The 23,160-nt window shown below is 42.1% G+C and overlaps 1 protein-coding gene across 2 annotated transcripts in view; it reads left to right on the top strand.

Moving 5' to 3' along the window:
* The first annotated feature begins 3,010 nt into the window (after positions 1-3,010).
* GARRE1 (granule associated Rac and RHOG effector 1) overlaps positions 3,011-23,160 on the top strand; it is a 97,938-nt gene continuing 77,788 nt past the window's right edge. The window contains exon 1 of one of the 2 annotated variants that reach the window (XM_037819392.1): positions 3,011-3,057. The gene's annotated coding sequence lies outside the window, so the exon portion shown is untranslated. Of the gene's footprint in view, positions 3,058-3,257; positions 3,616-23,160 lie in introns of those variants that run through there. The other variant, XM_037819394.1, reaches the window with a different exon arrangement.

Below are 23,160 nucleotides of genomic sequence, written 5' to 3'. Positions count from 1 at the left end.
AGGGCTCCTTCTGGCTCCCCAGTCACGGAAGAGCTCATGGAGCTTCATTCTCCTGCTCACTTTTCATGGGCAATGACCTCAGAGTCTCTCACCCCTCCCACAGGATCTGGCTCCAGCTCTATCTATGAGGGCCAGTCGAATTCAGGGAAAGACTCCCGGCCTTGGCCCTCTTATCCTCCTAAATGGTAAGTCAAGGGTGTCAGTCCAGTGGTCTGAGGCACCATCCCATCTCTGTGTGCAGACTGAGGCTCCAATGCACAGACCTCTGCAGAGCAGTAGAGCCACAACTTCTCTGTGGGTTTGCAGGAGGGCTTGGGGCCAGCCCTAAATCCTGTGAGTCCATCCTCTTTTCTTGGCATTTCAGTGCAAGGGAGCTTGGGGAAAAGAGGTGACATGAAGTGACAAATGTCTGAAGCTTGTATGGTTACATGGGTGTGTTTTTTTTGCTTCCTCTCCATGCATACATGTGTTTGATGAATAAAAGCAAAAAGTTCAAACCTGTTGGAGATGGCTTAATATCTGCGGATGCACTATTGAAGCCAACTTGATATGTCTGTAACACAAAAGGTCCTCAGGTAAGCTTGAGAGGTCCAAGAGAGCCTGGTGCTTGGAGCTCCATGAAGGCCACTGAAAGGACCTTGAGGCTAGCAAGAGTCACACTGAGCTCCAATAAGAACTGTATCTATGAGCCAAGTGGGTCCCCAGGACTGCTGCCCCTGGGAGTGAAACTTGTGGAAGGGGCCCAGATGGCACCGGGAATGGGTGGTTTCCAGCACATTACTCTGGGACCAAGAGGACTGGAATGAAATGAACAGCAATGGTTTGGCATGGAGCATGGCAGGCCTGCTCCCTGGGGAGGGAATTTCCTTAAGGCCCCAACTACTGTTTACCAGGTGCCTCTAGGATGTCCATAGGAGGCTTCCCTGGTAAGGTCCAGCAGCCCATGGGGCTTGTAGCAGGAGGTGGGAGTTGGGCTTGTCCTGAGACTGCAGGTGCCACACTCAATAGCCAGCCACCATCATACCTGGCCCCTTTTCCAGCCCACATAGGCAAGATGACACCAGCACCCAGGGATGCTTCTTCCAACCTGGCTGTCCTCTTCCACCTCACATTCCTCCTCCTGTAGCTTGGGTTCCACAGCCCAACAGATCAGTGACTTGCTTACCCTTCTGTATATTATTCAATCCCTGAATGAATCCTTGCTCCACATTTTTCCCACTTTTCCCTGAAGGTTTCTGGGGTAAGTCACTTAGTAGGAAAGAGGGCTCTACTCTGAATTCATGTTCACCAACCTGAAATGGGTTCTTGGATCTATTTGAAAATTCTACCACATTTCTCTGGTCCACTCATCTTTCTGCTTTTGGACCTTTTCTACTCTCCTCAAACCTGTATCCCCATGTTCTCACTTTTTGCTGTAGTCTGAGGTAAACCTAAACACTTTAGGTCCCCTCCTCCAGGCTTTTTAGACCATCGCAATATGAACCAGATCATCTCTCTCAACCAGGTTATCCTCACTGACACTGAAACATGTTTAAATCTTTTCTAACTTAAAATACCAACTAAAAAGACAAAAGAATAGAAAAAAAAAAAAGCCTTCTCTCAATCTACACTCACCTTCAGCTTCTACCTGCAGCTTTGGTTACCACCTAAGCCCCAGGGACTCACATAACTACATCTCCTACACAGACCTCCCGTTAAAGGTCCAGATCCACATCCCCAACTGCCTACTTGGTGCTTCCTCCTTGATGTCATCTTCACAGTGGAACTCATGGCCGTCTTCCTATCTCCACCCTCCCAGATGTGGGTCTCTTCAGGGGCTTCCACCACTGTATCACCACCATAATGGCTCATTCCAGACTCAAGAGAGACTCAAGACTCTCTCCTCTTCCTGACTTGCATCAATTTTATTCCAACATCTTCCTTGAATTTGACCAATTTTCTCCATCCCAATTGCCTCTATCACAGTCTGTCAGTGGGTTGCAAAGTGAGGTTCACACACCCAGTAAGTAAGGTGAGAAGGCAACCCATGGGATTACGGGAAGAAAAAAATTAGAACTCCTATATATACTTTATTTTTTATCTTTTAAAATTCTTTTTTTTTTGCCTGTTTCATAATATAAATAGTGTATTAGTGTAATGCATGTATACAACCTATAAGTAAAATGTAGGTGCTGTTCATTCAAACGTTTTTCTGATAGATGTTCATAAAGAAAACATTTGGAGGTTCTGCTCTAAACCAGGATCCCCCTTTGCCTCTAACTGATCTCTGCATCCACTCTTGCCTCCTCTTCCCAGTCCTTCTCCACACTGCATCCAAGTAATCCTTTCAAACCCACAAGTGTGGTCAAGTAACCCTTTGCTGAAAACCCATTAGAAGACCAGACTTTTCACTACTCCGATTTCTTGAACATAAAGCTGTTGAAGACACCTGCTGTTTCTTCTGCTAGAATGTCCTTTTCTCCTTTCTCAGGTTATTTTTCTCCCTTTTAGTACCTCAGCTCCTGATCACTTTCCTTCCACTAGGTCAGGGGACTGTCTCGCTCCATCTTCCACTTTCCCTTCCTAACACTTCACACAATTGGCACTATATTATTACACGGGTTTGTGATTTAATTTTATTGTGTCTCCACCATTAGAGAATACACTTAGGAAGGTGAGGGCATTATCCGATTCATACAGTGTCTGTCAGCGTCTAGCATATAGTAAGCGCTCAGCATTTCAGCATTCGACTTCAATGACAAATCCATGAAGAGGCAGCAGACGCCTCCCGCTTGGAGACCAACTCGCAGTGGAGGACCGGGATAGCACTGCAGGTTCTGGCCGCCTGCCCTCCACCCCCGCCCTAGCTGCCCCACGTGGAGCTTCCTCAGTCTCCGGGGAAGAAGGCTCAGGGCCGCCCCTCGCCCGGCTCGCGCGACGGGGAGGGTCCTCTGGAAGTCGCGGATCCGCCGGCGCCCGGCTGTCCGCCTGAGGCGGGGGCGGGTCCGGCCTGTGGACGTCACTTCCGGTGTACACAGCCGGTCGGGGCGGTGCGCAGGAGGCCGGGGCGCGTCGCAGGTGAGGAGTGGGCGCGGGCGGGCTCCGGCGGGCGCGAGCCGGGACAGGTGGTGGCCCGCGGCCGGAGCAGGCAGCGGGGCGAGTCCGTGGGGCGCCGCTCCGCTTGCGGTCGCGGGGCCCTGGGCTCCCGCCCCTTGCCCGGCCGCTCCGGAGAACGCCGGGCTCTGGGGGCGCTGGCCGGGCGGACGGAAGCCCGGAGGGACCTTTTGACGCGTGCCTAGGACGGGGGGGGCGCGGCCGGGACCCCGCGGACGCAGGACGGGCGGAGGGAACTGGCACCCGACGGCCCGGGGAGGGGGCTGCGTTCCCTCGGGCCGCCGCTGCCAGGGCCGCGGAGGTCGGGCGGCCGCGGGGACCCACACCCGGAAGCCCGCGCGCAGTCCGCGGAGGGCCGGCGGCCTGTGGGCAGTGAGAGACCCGGGTCCCCCGGGGCTGGCGCGGGACGCGGCCCTCACGCCGCCCCGCAGCTGACCCGCCGGCTGCGCCTGCCTTCCCCAGCGTGCCCCGCTGCAGAGCAAAAAGATTTTCCGGCCCTGCTGAGCCCGCCGGATCAGTCAGGTCGGGGAAGGGTCCGCGGGGTCCCCGGAGGCCTGGGCTGAGGATGGAGGACCCACCCCGTGGTTGAGCACTGGTCAGGGGTGTGTCTTCCTGCTCCGCGCGGGGCGAGGAAAGAAGCGTGCCTGGTTGGCACGATAAGAATTCTGTTTATATCCCTTACAAAATTTGCCAGATAAAACTCAGCTGTGTGTGTGTGTGTGTGTGTGTGTGTGTGTGTGTGTGTTTTGTGTTTGTGTTTGTGTTTGTGTGGGGGGGTGTCACAATTTTAAAATAGCTTGTTTTTTCCTTTCGATTGTAAAAGTAACTCATTCTCTCCGTATAACATGAGGCAACACAAAAAGTATAAGGGAGAAATGAGAAACGTGTTCCAACCACTGCTAATGCTTTGGTGAAATCAATAAATATAGAAATTTATATCACTCTGACTGACTTCATGGTATACCATATATACCATAATTTATCAAGCCCAATTGATGAACATTTAAGGTTGTTTCCAATTTATTACAATTATAAACAGTTCTGCCAAAAGGATTTGTCTAATTATTGTCTTGGGATAAATTTACAAATGGGGTCAAAGGTAACATTCATTTCTTAATGTGTTTTTTTCCTCTTCCTCCACACATTTGAAAAATTCTTCTCTACTCAATGTTACAAAAAAATTCAACTATATTTGCTTCTCATTATTTCATTTTTTTTTTTTTTTTTTTTTTTTTTTTTTTTACTTTTTAGCTGTTTAATCAACTTAAAATTTATTTTTGGTTTAAGATATGAAATAATTTCCAAATGGCCAGTCATTTGTCCCAATTTTATTGAATAAGCTATAACTGCCATTTAGTCATATTTTAGACCTGAAGTTCCAAGTGTATGTTTGTAAAGGGTCACTTAAAATTTTGATATTTAGATTTTGCATATGTTAAAACGTTTTCAAGTTCCATTCACAATATCTTGTGGGTTGTTTTTTTTTTTTTAAAAGACTTTCCGTTACAAGTCCAGGGAATGTTCTTATGCATGAGATTTTTTTTTTTTTTTTTATCTCTTAAAGGAAAAAGTTTAGATAGTTCATTGCTGTTTCATTTGTTTTCTTGCTGACAAGATAAACTCCATATGAAGAGTTCAGATTTGTTGTGGCAACTTTTCAATCTGGCATTTGAGATTCTAATCTTCCTCTATTTTTGCACATGAATACGTAGGTTAGCATTGGAGACCAAGATAGAAAAGTTCTCATATTCCCTTGGCAAGCCTAGATTTTTCAATCTAAAATTATCTCTGGATTTTTGGAAGACAGTATGTTTTAAGCATCCTTTTTTTTTTTTTTTTTAAACTAGTTGCACATAATTCTACTGAAAATTTACTATTCTGTTGAAAACCTGAAGCCTAATACACCATGAACTTCTATCAAGCACATCTTCCAAATCTATAGGAAAATAATTGTGTCTCAGAACTAGCAGGCAGGGGCATCACCTGCATTGGGTGTCTACGCGCTTCCTCTCTTCCCTGTGACTTTGTCCTTTGTTGAAAATGATGGGTTTCTCAGGTGAAGAAATAATGTTGGTTTGAATAAGGAATTGATTTATCTTGGAGTTACAGAAAAAGCTGGATATCATTTTCTCTTAGAATAAGTTCCCAGAGAGCCTGTTTTTCCCGTGTTCAGTCTAAAAGCTGAATGTTAGGGTTGGGCTTCAAATGTCTTTATCTCTACAGAAACTGGCCTTTTGGGGGTCCTCTAATTGACAGATGCACTGGCCGTTGCTTGCTCATTTCCCTTGACCTCAGCCATGAACATTTGGCATGACATCCATTCTTGTTGCTGTGGCTCTCCTCTCCTTTGGCCTTCTTGACTTGGAGCTATTGTTGGCCATTTTCTTAACTTTGTAACTGTTTTTTCATTTGTCTTTGCTGGCTTCTCATCTCACATCTGCTTGGGAGCATTTTCTAAGGCCTAGTTTCAAGTCCCTCCTTTTCCACAACATGCCCTCCTTTCTATTCTCATATGTGACTTCTAGTTAGAGAACCACCTCACCCTCGCATCCTGGCCTTCACTCAGTGACCCCAACTCAGACTTTTCTGCAAGTCAATTCTTTATCTCCCCCTAACTGATCCCTGAACATATTCCTGAGGCCATACTTTCTCCAGGTGTTAGCACCCATCATCCTTTCCCAAAATGGCCTGTCCTTCCCAGCTCTGTGGTTCTTACAAGCTGACATCTCATCTGGCCTTCTCTTGATCCAGGTTGTAATTGCCTTTTGCTTTCTACTCCTACAACTTGATTTAAGTTTTGTACTGTGTGCCTTTATTCTAAGGAACTTCAGACATAATCTGTTCCTACTCTGGAGGAGAAATGAGACCCAGTGAATTCAGTCCTGAATTGAGTTAGTGCACCTTTATTAGCACTTACACTACAAGCCATTTACTGTATTAGATGCTGAACTAGATACTGGGAATACAGAGCTGAAAGGCACAGCCTGTGTGGAAGAAAGCTAAATAAGCACTTGCCATAAAGTCTCTTAAGTGCCTAGAAGGGGAGACTCCATGTAAACTCTGCCATGTTTCAAAGATCTTACCTGTCTTGTTCACTGCTGTATCTCCAGGGCCAGGAACCAGTGTTCTAGGAACCTTTAAATATTTGTTGAGTGAATGATCATCTGAGAATGAAATCAGAATAAATGTTACACAAATCAGCAATCTATAGAAAAGATGCAAGCTAAGAGACATTTTATAAATGCAGTTTGAAGAATTTCAGGGAAAACTTTGTATTCAACCAAATTGACCCAGCTATAACCCCAGGAAGGCATGATCGGAATGTGTTTTAGTCAGAAAGCTTAAACTTAATTTTATATCTTCAGAAGAAAGACTGTCTTTCTAGAAGGAAAGGGATTTGAATGGTTAGGCTGGAAATTGGGGTGGGGGTCCAACAGAGGAATTGGGTTATGTGTCTATAGCACTGTCTGGGGGCCCTGACAGAGGAGCTTTGTGCAGCATGTACCAAACAAATGGGTGTTTCCCTGTTGATCCTCTGGTGTGAGGATCTTTCCCTTACACTTTGCTTCCATGGTGCTCCTAATACTCTCGGTTTGGAATATGGACTCACAGGGAGATTTCTTGTTGAGAGAATGTGAGTGATGGAGAGCTCTGCATCCAGACTGCCTGGATCAGGTCCTGGTTTGGGGATACTGGCTTAATCTCTCAGTTTTCTCATCTGTAGAATGGAGATAATAGTAGCACCTTCTTCCTGGTGTTGCTAGGAGGGTGTTTAGCACCTGCCTGCCACCTAGTAGTGCTCAGTCAGCATGTGTTAGTTCTCCTTATAAAGTATCAGTCATCTTTGAGCTTAGATAGCCTGAATCAATCCTCCTGAACCCACTTGTTCTCTGGTGCACTGACAAGGCTGAGAACCAGATAGTGGGAAGTGGTAAAGATAGGCTCTTCCCAAACTGCACCTTCAGGAACTCCAGCCTTTAATTGTCAGGAAAGACTTCCTGGAGAAGATTGTGCTTGAACTGAGTACTGTGAGAAAAAGTGAATGAGTCCAGCACCTCAGCAAGGGGAAAAGACTTTCCAGGCAGGGCTGTGACATGTACAAAGGTGCACATGTCCAGTGTCACCTGGTGGATTTCTCTGCCTCTTTATTCAGCCTGCACACTGCTGCAAGGCCAACCCTTGAGGTCTTTCATAAGTTCAAAAGCCTTTTATGACTCTTGTTTCCTGATGAAGGCCAAACCCTCCAAGATCCTTTGATTCCACAAAACTATCTTGGGTTAAAATGTAAAAAGGAAAAGTGCATCTTAGAGTTGAATAAAAATGTATACTTGCAGATATGGATCAAGCTCCAAGAAATACTGTTCAGTGAAAAAAGTAAGGTATAAAACAATATGTAATGTGTGCCCATTTGTGTAAAAAAAAAAAATGGCTAAATAGGTTTGTAAGTGGGGTGGGGTGGGGTGGAAATCCGAAGTGATAGAAAAGAAGCTGGTAGCAGTGGTTGCTTTTGGGATGAGGCCCCAGAAACCTGGTCTGCTATACTTAGCTTTTTCTTGCATGCTTTTTTGTATGGTATGAATGGTTTTCACCATGTTTGAGTATTATATTTTCAGTAAAAAATTTTAAAAATTAAGTTTTTAAATGATAAATGTCTGTTATGTCCATTGCATCATTTAGAGAATGTAGCATAGATATTAATAGCAAGGACTCTATCCAGATTGCTTCAGTTCGGGTCCTGTCTCTACCTCTTATTAGCTCTGTGATCTAAGGTAAGTCATATAACCTCTCTTTACAGTTTACCTTATCTGAATATGATCCCTCTTGGGGTCATAGTGGGGTTTTAAATGAGTTAATATTTATAAAATGCTTAGAAAGTTCCTGGCAAGTATGGTTTTTTTGTTGTTGTCAGTGTTAGGACCTGTACTGTGCACTACAGTTAGTGTGAAGATGTGCCTGGCGCCTGTCTCTGTGGTGCTTACAGTGTATCTGGGAAGGGAAGGTGTACAAACTAGCGGCCCGCAGTGGCAGCTAAGGCTGCAGGAGCTCAGGAAAGGCTCCGCTGGAACTGAAGGGGCTCCAGATGGTTTCATCAAAACAGTGGATCTTATATGTAAGTAACTTTTGGAAAAAGTGGAAGGGGAGAAAAGGACGTAAAAAGACTTTTCCCAGGGGCAATGTATGTCCCAGACATTTTAAGGCAGAAGAATCAGAGACAGGAAAGAGCCTTGAGGGGACCTGAAATTGGGATGTATTGTGTGCTGGCATGTCATCGTTTATTTGGCAGAGTTTTTCTTTCTTAGCTGTATAAACTAATGATGTGATTTATAAATGATGGCATCTTAGACTCAATAAAATGTGGTAGCAGCTCTACCTTGATCTTTGAAGTGGCTGTAAGCTGCTTCCATGTAATTTATTTAATGAATCCCTTATTGAAGGACATGTGGGTTACTTCCAAGTTGATGCTTGTAGATAGTGCTGTCAGTGGGTGTCCTGTCTGTTTCTAGGATTCTTTTCTAGATTTTTATCTCTCTCTGTCTTTTTTTTTTTTTTAACCATTTAACTATGTTCTTTGTGGCTGGGCCACTGTCAGATATGTGCTTTTTCAAGTTGTCATTTGGAAAGAATCAGAATGGTAAGATTTTCGGTGTGGAATTAGAGCTAGATATTACCTGAAAAAAATCTAATTTTATTTAAAATGATGCTGGGATTAGGTGCTATTAAGATGGTAATTATGTTCAGGGAACCTGTGGGAGAGAGCAGGCCACACCCCTATGTGTAAGTAATCTTGTAATGCACTTTGTAATGCATGGTGATCCTCTCCTCAGCAGTGTCCATTCAGTTCTTCCTCCAGCTTTTGGGGCTCAGAAAGGAGGGTTGGTGGACAGGGAAATAGGGGGAAGGCCTGACCTCCTTCCCCTCTGGAAGATAGCACTCCTTTTAGTTTGTTGCCTGGACTTTGGGAGTTGGGGTCAGAGCTGCATTGGAACGTTATATTTTTGAAAGTTGGTGTAAATTGGGGGAAAAAAAAAGTTTGTTTTTGACAAATAGTAGGTCAGAATGAAGGATTTCAGTAGAAGAAAGTCCCTGGCCTTTCAGAGTAGCAACTTCCATTTACTGAGACTCAGTGTGTGTCAAGTGCTGCATTTTATGGATTTAATCCATACCACAGTACTGAAGAAACTGAAGCACAAGAGATGAAGTAATTTGCCTGAGGTCCTAGAGTATGTAGGTGCCATTTCAACTAACATTTACTAAGAGCACCATTTGAATCTAGGTCACGCAGATTCCCAAACCCATGTCATTAACTACTACACTTTAGCAGTCCTGATCTCTGTGAACTCTCTTCTTTATATTGGAGCATCTTCCCTGAAAGGTAAGGATGAGAGCATTTCCTCCTGTTTTTCTCAGACTGTAAAGCTCCTTGAGAGCAGGTGTTGTGTCTGTTTCGTTCACTTCTGCAGCCCTGGCTCCTGGAGCAGTGCCTTACACATAGTAGGTACTTGGTAAATGTTTGAGTACGTAAAGGCTCATGGCCTAGATCAGTGGCGAGGCTCAGAAACCAGCCTGGTGGTGAATCCCTGCAGCCCTGTCTCCCTGCCTAGGGTGTCAGCAGTAAGAAGGCCTTTTAAATCTCCTCATTTCCAAATGTTTGACATGCTGAAATGTTTGTGGGGAGAGTGTGGTCTCTCTGGCTATGACTCTGACTCGTTGGTCTTTTAAGGGACAGGAGGGCTTGCAAAATCAATTTCGGTGTTCTTCCCAGCTTGAAGAGGGACAGCTGCTAAAATTTTCTCTCTCATAAAGATTTTCATGGGTGTCTTGAATTTTCAGAAATGATCCTGAGTCTGAAGTATATTTATCTAAAAAATATATAATTCTCCTCTAGCAAGAGAATAATTTCCCAATTACAGTTTGATTAACCCAATTGTGTATGTAAGCTTCTTGATACTCATTTTTCTCCTTTTGAGGTTAATTTTCGATAGGCGTCAACAGCACATTTTGTTGTTGCAATATTTCCATAATGCTTGGGTGCATTTGATGTAAAAATTTTTAATAGTATAAGACCATTTTAATTTATACATAAAAATTTTGTTTTACCTGAGCAAACTTTTTCAGAAGTTCAAGAGCTCATACTTTGGTTATGTGTAGTAAGATGTTTGTAGATAGAACTTTTCTTGCAAGGCTTGCTATTTTTTTCCCTTCTTTTGAAGATCTGTTTAACAAGGACTTTTTTTGAGGGGAGAGGCAAGGGGCTCTTTCAAAAGTTCTAACACCAGTTTTTTTTTGCTTTTTTTTTCCCCATTTTTAAAATTAGAGCAGTTGTTGGTTTACAGAAAAATCAAAACAGAGAGTAGAGTTCCCATATACAGTTTTCCCTGTTGACATATTGTATAAATGTGGTACCTTTCTTAAAATTGGTGAAACATTATTATTATAAATGTATTATTAACTATAGTCCATAGTTCTCGTTAGGCACTTTGCTCTTTGTGTTGTACAGTTTATTCTGGTAACATGTATAAAATAAAATTAATCATTTTTTCTACTTTCAAGTATATAATTCAGCTAACACTAATTTTTATTTGTGATTTTTTTAAATGGCACTATGTTTTGAGAGTTAGTCTTTTGGCTTTGTAAGAAGACTAAGCACCAGTCTTACAATATAGTAAATTAATATATTACCAGAAAATCAGACAGATAACTAGGTCTATCCTTAGCAGGACCAAGTAATAATGGATTTTTTCATTAACTATACAGTATGTTTCTTTGTATGAAGCTGAATATGTGGTGATTACCATCTGTTTCATTTGCATTTTTTAACTTACTTATATAGTGACTTTAGAAAATAAACTAGTTTTGATCCTTCCTGCCCTCAAAAAGCCCTCAATTTAAACAAATGTAAATCTGTGCTTCATAAACTATTTGACATATATATTTTTTAAACCTGTGTTGTTTTGAAAGTAAATTTCATCTCTTTTGACTTTGTGGTTAAAATTTTTTTATCTGCGTAAATGAAATTACCAGCTGTTTTGTAGATTCCTGGAAGTAAAAGCTCCTTAGATCCACTGATGATAATGTGCTTTGTTTGTGCAGAGGAATGTCATATTTTGTGGTGATAAATTAATTGTTCAAGTATCACTATGGGGAGGCAATTTCTTCCCCATTAGACTGGAAGCTCCTTGCAAGCAGGTGTGTCTTTCTTGTTCACTGCTGCATCCCTGGAGCACGCAGGCATAACTCACTGGGTTGACCTGTGTCCGTGGGGGAGGAGTAGAGAAGCATCTTTATTTTAACCATGAAAGATTCTAGCACTGATCATAATTTTTGTTAGAAGTCTTTTTTTTTTTTTTTTGTCTACTCATTGTAGGATAACACAGGATTCAGATTTTGTCAACCAATCAGTTATCTAGTAATGTTTTGTTTTAACAGCAGTTTTAGTTGCCACTTCATAACCACAAAAAAATAGTTTAATCTTGGCTTCCTTAAAACTTTTTCACTGACCTTTTTCACTCTGATAGGACTTTAATGTTTTGGGAGTTTTGGGAGGAGTCTTCAAGTTAACATTCTTTAGTATTAATTCTTTGGGAGCCTTTTCTTTATAACACGCTAGTGTTCAGTTTTGCATACATGTTTCTTTTGGGGCAGTCTCCTGGACACAGAATTAATCTGGGCTTGTTTGACCCCAGAAGTGTCACTTCCTTTCCTCTGGCCTTGGCTCTGTATGTCTGCCTTTCCCTATTTTGATGTTTTAAAGATATCCTGCTTAGTGATTTGTGTTCAGGAAACTAGGCAGTGATTACTTTTGTTTCTGCTTTGTGAACTTCCTCCCCCACTTCCTATTTTTACAAAGCCACTACAGGAAATGGGGCGGCTCCTGGCTAAACACTGATTTTAGGTGGCAGAGAACAAGGCCTTAGGGCCTACGCCTTTTAAAGCATTTTCCATCTTTATCTTCTGTCTTCTTCCTCTAGCAATCAGAGGAACATGATTTTTTGATTGGGTTGAGATGATGTCATGTCCTTCTCAGCCTTGAGAGGTGGGAGGTGGAGTTGCTGCTCAACTAGATGACTCCATGTTTGTGAAGGAGGTGAAGAGTTTTCCAGTGGTGACAGCAGGGGTGGAATGTTGTGGCCCAGTGACCCAGATGTTGTCAAAGGTGAACACCTTGGTAGGAGCAAAGTGTGTGAGGAGAACTGTCACAGGTAGGTCTGGAAAGGTGGATTCTGGTTACCTTCTAGGGAACCTTGACTGGCTGGCTTGGGGTGGAACAAAGAACCCCCATTTGCTCTCAGAGGTCTTTGACGATCTCTTTCCTTAAATTGAACTCAGGGCATTTGTTCTCTAAACCATTGTCTTAGTTTGCTAATGCTGGAGGATGCAAAACACCAGAGATGGATAGGCTTTTATAAAACGGGGGTTTATTTCACTACACAGTTACAGTCTTAAGGCCACAAAGCGTCCAAGGTAACACTTCAGCAATCAGGTACCTTCACCGGAGGATGGCCAATGGCGTCCGGAAAACCATTGTTAGCTGGGAAGGCAGCTGGCGTCTGCTCCAAAGCTCCGGCCTCAAAACGGCTTTCTCCCAGGACGTTCCTCTCTAGCAAGCTTGCTTCTCTTCAGAACGTCACTCACAGCTGCACTCCGTTCAGTCTCTCTGAGTCAGCACATTTATATGGCTCCCCTGATCAAGGCCCACCCTGAATGGGCAGGGCCACGCCTCCATGGGACTATCCCACCAGATTCACCACCCACAGCTGGGTGGGGCACATTCCAAGCAAATCTAATCAGCACCAAAAGTCTGTCCCACAAGACTACAAAGATAATGGCAGTTGGGGGACACAATACATTCAAACTGGCACATTCCACCCCCTGGACTCCAAAATGACATTATCTTTCCAAATACAAAATACATTCATTTCATCACAATATCACAAAAACTTAAATCATTTCAGTAACAATAGTTAAGTACAAAATCCCATCAAAATCAAATATAGGCGTGGTCAGTCCTAAGGCATACTTTTCCTTTAGCTTGGATCTGTGGACTTAGAACAAGTTATATGCTTCCAATATACAAAGGAGGGACATTCATAGGATAAACATTTCCATTGCCAGAAGGAGAAAGAGTAAGGAAAACAGGGTTAGCAGGACCAAAACAGTTCCTAAAACCTGCAGGACAAACTCCATTAGATTTCAAAGTCTGAGAGTCATTTACAGAATGACGTTGCATCTTTGGGGCTTGAGAGAGTGGGAGTCTAACCCTTCCTAAGGGCCTTTGTGGCAGCCCTTTCCTCTCCAAACACTTAGGTGAGTGCTCCAACATACCCACACATTGGGGAGACCACCGTCTCGGTCCCACCTTCCTCAAACATTGGGGCAGCTCCCGGATTCCCTTCCATCTCTGGGGCACAAGCTCAACCCCTTGAGAACAGTGTGGTGGCAGCCAGGCTCTCCCCAATTCCCTGGGAATGTGTTCCACCCTCTTTGGGACCTCAGGTGGCAAAACTCTTCCAGAGCATCGAGGTGGAATGCCCACCCTCGACCTCCAGGGCAAACTCACCCTTTCCATGCATGTGGGCTGCTCCACTCTCCCAGCCCAAGGCCTCTTGACTCCAGACCTCAACCTCCATGGCTCTGTCTTTGGAGAAAATTTTCCTGCAATTTGTTCCTTGTCTGTCTCCTCCAGTCCAGACTGGCAGTGGCTCTGTCTATAAAGTTCTCGCAAAAATTCTGTTGGCTTTGCATGAAGCACACAGGGGTCAAAGCCATCAGACAATAGGAGTTTCCACAAATCCTTTCTGGATAATTCTATCTCCAGTCTCGGCTTGTACTGAAATGGCGGCCAGGTCCCATGTTTGGTTATATCCTCACGTTGGGCTGTAGCTTCTGGGATTCCACCCACTGGAAGCCCATAATTTTCCAAGCCATCAACTTCTGGTTTCTTTGAACCAAAGAGTTCAGTTCTAAGCTTATCTCTCTCTGCTCGCATTTTACTATAAGCTACAAGGACAAGCCAAGATACATCCTCCACACGTAGTCTGGAGATCTCCTCAGCTAAATATTCCAGGTTGTTGCTTCCAGATTCTTCCTTCCATCTGACACCAGGACTCAATTTTGCCAAATTCTCTGCCACTTTAAAACAAGGATCGCCTTTTTTCCAGTTTACAACAACACATTCATCATTTCTGCTCAGGGCCTCATCAGAAGTATCTTTAGAGTCCATATTTCCATAAACAGTCTCTTTAAAGTAGTTTTGGCCTTTTCTATCAAGCTCCTCACAACTCTTCCAGAAACTCCCCATTATCCATTTAAAAAGCTTTTCCAACATGTTTGGTATTTGCAAACTCAGCAGCAAAAGCACCCCACTTCTCTGGTACCAAAATCTGTCTTAGTTTGCTAATGCTGGAGAATGCAAAACACCAGAGATGGATAGGCTTTTATAAAACGGGGGTTTATTTCACTACACAGTTACAGTCTTAAGGCCACAAAGCATCCAAGGTAACACTTCAGCAATCAGGTACCTTCACCGGAGGATGGCCAATGGCGTCCGGAAAACCATTGTTAGCTGGGAAGGCAGCTGGCGTCTGCTCCAAAGCTCCGGCCTCAAAACGGCTTTCTCCCAGGACGTTCCTCTCTAGCAAGCTTGCTTCTCTTCAGAACGTCACTCACAGCTGCACTCCGTTCAGTCTCTCTGAGTCAGCACGTTTATATGGCTCCCCTGATCAAGGCCCACCCTGAATGGGCAGGGCCACGCCTCCATGGGACTATCCCACCAGAGTCACCACCCACAGCTGGGTGGGGCACATTCCAAGCAAATCTAATCAGCACCAAAAGTCTGTCCCACAAGACTACAAAGATAATGGCAGTTGGGGGACACAATACATTCAAACTGGCACAACCATTACTGTCACTCTCCATCTCTTTTCCAGTGATCCCTCTTAATGTCTGTGGACCTGTTGGAGCTTAATTTCTGGGCAAAGTTAGTATCATCTTTCCAGGAAGAAGTAACATTTTACACATGGTAACTTGAATATGGAAGTTACAGTTGTTTAGTCGGATTTCTCAACAGCAACACTATTGACACTTTGCACTAGGTAATTGTTTGTTGTCGGGAGCTGTCCTGTACTTCCTAGGATGTTTAGCAGCATTCCTGGCCTCTACCTACTAGATGTCACTAGTACTTCCCCAGTTTTGACAAGCACAAATGTCTCCAGACCTTGCCGGATATCAGTGATGGGAGTAGGGGGTTAAGAGGCACAATCGTTTCTGTCTCCACTTTTGAGAACCATGTGCTAAAGCATGGAATGAAGTAGAATGTTTAGTTCCTTGGGATTGGAGCCATTATTTAGTTTCAATTCCAGTTCCTGATATTCTCATACATTTTTTAGTTTGCTACTTAGAATTTGCTCTTGTATGGTCTCATGGAAAGATCTGGGGCCTAAGTGACTGGCATTTGGGTTTCTGGTCCTTATGCTTGGCTTCAGAAGGCTCCCTAGTCCCTTGGAGGCTGAACAGTGCTGTTGTAAAGGAAGGAATGAAAAATATTTAGGGTATAACAGTAATGACAGCAAACAATTATGGAGCAGTTGCTATAGTCCAGGCACTGTGGTAAACCAGATTGTTGGGATTGAATGTATAGGTTAGAAAGGTAAGGGAACAGGACAGAGGCCATCTGGGATGCTACCTTAGGTTTAGGCTCAGGGTTGGTAGTGCCTTTAACCAAGGCAGTAAGTACAGCAGGAGGAGCAGGGAATGGAAGGGCCATAAGGTAAAATGTGAAGGGCCTGAGGAGATTTCTGATGGGTCAGGTCCCAGGGTTGGACTTGGGAGTCATCAACAGTGGATATGGGTATGATCTCTAAAGATAGATCAGTTTACTCTTCATTGCTGTAGCTTTAAGCCATCTCCTAAGAATGATAAACAGAATGTCATGGTCTAGATATTTGACAGAGGTTGTGTAGTGCAGTACTGGAAAGATTAGCTTCAGAGGCAGACTGCCAGACTACCTTGTTCTGTTGGTGACTACTACCTTAGCCATGTGACCTTGGAGAACTTACTTTAACTTCCACTTGAGGTGGTTCACCTATTTCTTAGGGTCATTGTGAGAATTCAGTGAGGTAACACATGTAAAGTGCATAGCACAGTGCCTGCCACTTAGTACACATTTGGTTAATGTCAGCTGTTTTTTTTTTTTTATCTTCAGTTTATTGAGATATATTCACATACCACACAGTCATACAAAACAAATCGTACATTCGATTGTTCACAGTACCATTACATAGTTGTACATTCATCACCTAAATCAATCCCTGACACCTTCATTAGCACACACACAAAAATAACAAGAATAATAATTAAAGTGAAAAAGAGCAATTGAAGTAAAAGAAGAACACTGGGTACCTTTGTCTGTTTGTTTCCTTCCCCTATTTTTCTACTCATCCATCCATAAACTAGACAAAGTGAGGTGTGGTCCTTATGGCTTTCCCAATCCCATTGTCACCCCTCATAAGCTACATTTTTATACAATTGTCTTCGAGATTCATGGGTTCTGGGTTGTAGTTTGATAGTTTCAGGTATCCACCACCAGCTACCCCAATTCTTTAGAACCTAAAAAGGGTTGTCTAAAGTGTGCGTAAGAGTGCCCACCAGAGTGACCTCTCGGCTCGTTTTGGAATCTCTCTGCCACTGAAGCTTATTTCATTTCCTTTCACATCCCCCTTTTGGTCAAGAAGATGTTCTCCGTCCCACGATTGTAAGCTGTTTTTTTTTTTTTTTTTTTTTAATCGTTTTATTGACATATATTCACATACCACGCAGTCATACAAAACAAATCGTACTTTCCATTGTTTACAGTACCATTACATAGTTGTACATTCATCACCTAAATCAATCCCTGACACCTTCATTAGCACACACACAAAAATAACAAGAATAATAATTAGAGTGAAAAAGAGCAATTGAAGTAAAAAAGAACACTGGGTACCTTTGTCTGTTTGTTTCCTTCCCCTATTTTTCTACTCATCCATCCATAAACTAGACAAAGTGGAGTGTGGTCCTTATGGCTTTCCCAATCCCATTGTCACCCCTCATAAGCTACATTTTTATACATCTGTCTTCGAGATTCATGGGTTCTGGGTTGTAGTTTGATAGTTTCAGGTATCCACCACCAGCTACCCCAATTCTTTAGAACCTAAAAAGGGTTGTCTAAAGTGTGCGTAAGAGTGCCCACCAGAGTGACCTCTCGGCTCATTTTGGAATCTCTCTGCCAGTGAAGCTTATTTCATTTCCTTTCACATCCCCCTTTTGGTCAAGAAGATGTTCTCCGTCCCATGATTGTCAGCTGTTTTTATTTTAGGGTTCTAGTGAGGATTAAGTGAGATTAATGTGCCTACATCTCCAGGTTTAAATCTTGACATGTTGTAGGCATTTAACGAATGATCTGCTTTGTTGAGGAGTATTTGTGTGAACATTGCATTGGATGAACATTTTTTGTTTTATTTTGTTTTTTTTTTAACAGAACTTTATTTCTAAGTATTTAACTACTGTCTCTGTAGATGATATGGTTTGACTGAATGCTATAAAGAAATAACCATTAAATAAGTACTGAGGATGAGCTAATCATTCAACAAATAATCTGTTGAATAATTATATTGTGCTTAACACTCTGGGAATATCTTGAATGAGCTTGATAATCCTGGGGGTTGAAGGTGGCAAGAAAAAGCAGAGGAAACCCGCTGTTGTAATATAGTAAGTTACAACATAGTAAAGTTAATGCTAAGATGGGGCTAAAAATAGAGTGTTTTGGTAGCACGCAGAAGGGTCCAAGCTCCATCTTTATTACCAGTGACATCTGGGTTAGACATCCAGGATGAGTACAAGTAAGCCAGGGAAACTTTCTGCAGAGGGAACTGAATGTGTACTGGGCAGTGAGAAGGAAGATGGCACATCCAAAGACTGGTAAGTGTTGGGCAATGGTGGGAGGTGGAAGAAAGTTGGGAGAGGTGGCAAACCATTAACGGATTTTAAGCAGGAGAGTGGAATGATTACATTGGCCCTAGAACAATCACATGGCAGCCAGAGGAATACAGCTCTGGCATCTGGAAGATCACTTAAGAGGCCTCTCTGTAATTTAGGCAAGACATAAAGATGGTCAGAGCTTCGGTATTGGCAGAGAAAATGGAGAGAAGGTAAGGTGACTTGAGAGATGCTTATTAAGGAGGCAGAAAAGATAAGACTAAATGACTTACTGGATTTGAAGGAGAGTGAGAAGGAGAGGATAACTCCCAAGTTTCTGGTTTGTTCAAATAGGTAGATGGTGATGCCAGTCACCACTTCCAGGAAGGAACACTGAGACACTTGGGAGAGCTCATGTTGCACGGTTGATTTGGGGATCTGCTCAGTGGGCAGTTGGATATTCAGGGTCTGGAGCACAAGAGAAAGATCTGGCTAGAGAGATGGATTTGGGGATCCTCCCAGGGAGAATATGTATATCTTAGAAATAGAGAGAGCACAACATAGAGCTCTGAGGAACCACAGCACTGTCAGAGGAGGAGTGCCTCCAAAAGGCAACTACTGATGGCCAAAGAGCTAGGATAACTAGCCCTTTTTTCATTTGACCACTTACGGAGTTGCCTCACTTTAAAAATTTTATTTGTATTTTTATTTTTATTGTTGTAACATATACAACACAGAATTTCTTATTGTAACCACTTTCACATGTACATTTCAGTGATACCAATTACATTCACCATATTGTGTATCACTTCCACCATCCAATACCAAAACTTTTTCATTATCCCAAACAGATGCTCTCTGTGTATTAAGCAATAACTCTCCATCCCTGCCCCCCTCACTCTTTTAAATATGTTACCTTGTGTTCTGATTTGCTAATGCTGATGTTATGCAAAGTACCAGAAATGGATTGGCTTTTATAAAGTGAGTTTATTTGGTTACAAGTTTACAGTCCTAAGGCCATAAAAGTGTCCAAACTAAGGCATCAATAAGAAGATACCTTTACTGATGGTATTCAGAAAACCTATTAGCTGGGAAGGCACATGGCTGGTGTCTGCTGATCGTTTGCTCTGGGGTTCTGGTTTCATAATAGCTTTCTCCAAAATGTCTCTGGGCTATCATCTCCAAATGTCTCCAAGAATCTAAGCATCACTTCCCAAGCATCTCTCCAAAAGTCTCTCTCAGCTGCTCAGAGCTCTTTCTGTCTGTGAGCTCCCTTATAGGATTCCAGTGATTTAATTAAGACCCACCCATTCTCCATGGAAATAATTTAATCAAATGTTTCCACCCTAATCAACAGACTAATAAATCTGCCCCAAAAGATTGCACCAAAGAACATGGCTTTTTGGGAAACAATGTATCCAAACTGGCACACCATGTAAGGGGATCCAAAAAAGTACAATCTTGAGGAAGGAAACAAAGGACTGAGTTTTTCAGGCATTTTTTCTTGCTTGATAGGTATTTTAAATTCATGAATGTAGAGACTAAAATTCTTCAAAGCATTTTTCTGGACTGCATCTCTAAATGTGGCTTGTGTCATTCTGAACTGACTAAATCCATGAATATGGGTGGGCTTTGAAAAGTCACAGACTGTAACTTCACTAATCTGCCAAAAGAATTTCCTGTAATGTCTCTGCATTATCAAGTGTAGATATTTGGATTTACATTTTTATGGACTGGAGAGGATAGAAAATTTTCTGTATTTTTTTTCTCTGTAGAGGGAATTGTTTGAGAACTATTTCTGTTTTTAAGATTTTGTGTTAACTTATAGCTAACACAGAATTTTCCCTTTTAACCACTTTTGTGTACAATTCAGTGATATTAATTAGTCATAAATGTGATGTGCTGTCATCACCACCATCTATTACCAAAACTTTTTATCCTCCCAAACTCTGTACTCATTAGGCAAAAACTCACCATCTCCCCCGACCTCGCCCCCACTCGACCAGTCCCTGGTGATTTGTAATTTACTTTCTGCCTCTTGTTATATGCTTGTTCTAGGTATGTCATATAGTGAAATCATTAAATATTTGTTCTTTTGTGTCTGGCTTTTTCACTCAACATGGTGTCTTCAGGGTTCACCCATGCTGTCACATGTATCAGAACTTCATTCCTTTTTATGGCTGAATATATTTCATTTTATACACACACACACACACACACACACACACCCCATATTTTGTTTATCCATTCATCTGTTAATGGACACTTAGGTTGCTTTCACCTTTTGGTTATTGTGAATAATGCTGCTATAAATATGGGTGTAAACATACCTGTTTGAGCCCTATTCTCTACTTCCTAGAAGAATTCCTGGGTCATATGGTAATATTGTGTTTAACTTTCTGAGAAATTGCCAGATTGTTTTCTACAGCAACTGTGCTAGTTTACATTCCCACCGGCAGTGTATGAGAGTTTCATCTATATATTTTTATTTTACTTTTTAAAATTTTTTATTTAGCTTTTAAAATTTTTTTCTATATATTTTTATAACAGCTTTATTGAAATATAATTCACATACCATAAAGTATACAATTCAGTGGTGTTTAGTATATTCCCAGAGTTGTGCAACCATCATTACAATCAATTTTAGAGCATTTTCATCAACCCAGAAAGGAAACTTGTACCCATTGGCATTCTTCATTCTCCCCATAGCCCCCAGACCTGAGCAACCACAGAAAATCCATGGACTTTCTTCTTCTGAACATTTCATATCAATGAAATCATGTAATAGGTGGCCTTTTTTGTTCAGCATCTTTCACTTAGCATAAAGTTTTCAAGGCTCATCGGTGTTGTAGCATGTGTTAGTACATCATTCCTTTTCATCACCGAATATTCCATTGTATGGAAATACCACATTGTGTTTATACATGAATCAGTTGGTGGACATTGGGGTTGTTTCGATTTTTTGACTATTGTGAATAATGTTTCTCTGAACATTTTTTTACAAGTTTTTGGGTTGACGTATGTTTTCATTTGTCTTGGGTATATACCTAGGAGTGGAATTTTTGGATCATGTGATAATGCTTTATTTAACCATTTGAGGAACCACCAGGCTGCTTTTCTAAGTGTCTGCTTCATTTTATTTCCTGCAGTATATGATGTGCAGTTTCTCCACATCCTCACCAACGCTTGTTGTCATGTGTCTTTTTGATTATAGCCGTCCCAGTGGTTGTGAAGTGATATCTCACTTGGTTTTTTTTTTTTTTTTTTTAGAAACAGAGTATTTATTCACATTTTATTTTTGTTGGATGTTCATTCGCTTGCTCTGAATTAGGTAAAAGATGGAATAAGACTCAGAAGGGTAGTTTATTATGGGGAATTTTAAAGAGCGACATTTAAAATCTCCATTAGAGAATAGCTATGTAGACGAAACTGTTTAAGAATGGTTACATCAGTATTTCTCCAAGGGTAGTTCCCAGGGGAGCGCAGTAGCCCTCTGGAATCTTTGCAGAAATGCAAATTCTCTACTCCTGTCCTGCTAAATCAGAAACACCAGCCCAGCAATCTGTGCTTAACAGCTCTCCCAGTGATTCCAATAAATGTTTGAGTTTGAGAATGATGGGTTAAGTATCGCCTGTTCTGGGAACATTGAGAAATCAGAACAGAACTATTCCTTATCGTAATGAACATTGGAACAGGAAGGGCTTTTCGAGAACATATAGACCAGCCTTCCTGTGTTTTTCAGAGATGTAGAAACTGAGACCCAGAAATAATCAATGCAAGGGGAGTTTGGAGCAAAATGTGTTCCAAGCATCAAAGACGTTAACACAGGAATGGACAGCAGCAATCATTGTGCATATTTGACATCAAGTTTCACTTCTTCAAGGGCCTTAGTTTCCTAAAGCTGCCATAACAAAATATCACAAACTTGGTGGCTTAAAACAACAAAAATTTTTTGTCTTACTGTTATGGAGGCTAGAAGTCTGAAATCAAGGCTCCCTAAGAAACCTATAGGGGAGCTTCATGAGCAACCTGCCCTAACAACTGAGCAACAGCCACCAACTGATTTGAGGCCCCAAATTAGATGGTATTAACTTGTCTCCATTTAATTTACAGATAAGCTATCCTGCATATATCCTCCCCACCCAAGTGAAAGCTTCAAAATCTCTTGACAGCCTAATAAATATTTTGTAAATAGAAGTGTCCAGAGTTTATAGTTTTCAACTTTGTATGCCTAAGTGCAAAGGCTTTGAGGCTAACTTTAAAGGGAGAAAATACCTTGTGATGTCTTCAAAACTGTAACCCCCAGGCTAAAATTCCTTACCCTGCTGTGAAACTTTGCAGTTTGCTAAGACTTGGGAGACAAATTGTACACTGTGTAATGGTAAAGATGTCTGGAATCCAAAAACCTTCGAATGTCATCAACCTGATTCCTAAATCCTGTGTCAGCATTTTCCAGAGGAAAGGATATCACGGTAATTCTTGAGGTAACATAAGTGAAGTCTAAATCTCCCTTCATTTAACTGGTAACATATTGGAAAGCTCTAGAAGATGTGCCTTTGAGTGTGTCTTTCAAGTTGTCCTTTAGGTTACTGAAGAGTCTCCCTGACCTCATTACACCATGTCAAAGAGACCATCCCCAGAGCTGGGCTCTGTGTCTGGAAATGGGGCACGGTTTCAGAGGCTTCTAAGTAGACTTGCTTCTTCCCAAGGTTGATATGATATCTTCCAGCTGGCCAGCAATCTTTGGGTTTCCTTGGTGTTTCTGTCACATGGCAATCCACATGGCATTGTCTTCTCCTTTCTCTTCTGGGTTCTGTTGCTTTCTGTAATAGCAGCTTCTGGCTAGTCCTGTCTCACTTGGTTTTGATTTGCATTTCCCTGATGGCTAATGATGTCAGTCATCTTTTTCATGTGCTTATTGATGATTTGTATAAATTCTTTGGAGAGTTCATCTATATTTGATCATCAGTTTGACAAAGTCAGTTAAGTTGCAAAACCTAAAACTGTAAAGGCAAAGGTGGACATATTTGACTACAGACAAAAAGGAAAAAAAATGTGTGTGTGTGTGTACATATATATATGTGTGTGTGTGTGTATATATACATATATATTTAT

Source organism: Choloepus didactylus, chromosome 27 (genome assembly GCF_015220235.1).
Source record: "Choloepus didactylus isolate mChoDid1 chromosome 27, mChoDid1.pri, whole genome shotgun sequence".
Taxonomy (NCBI): domain Eukaryota; kingdom Metazoa; phylum Chordata; class Mammalia; order Pilosa; family Megalonychidae; genus Choloepus; species Choloepus didactylus.
Note: the sequence above shows the minus strand (reverse complement) of the source record. Positions and strands in the feature narration are given on the sequence as shown.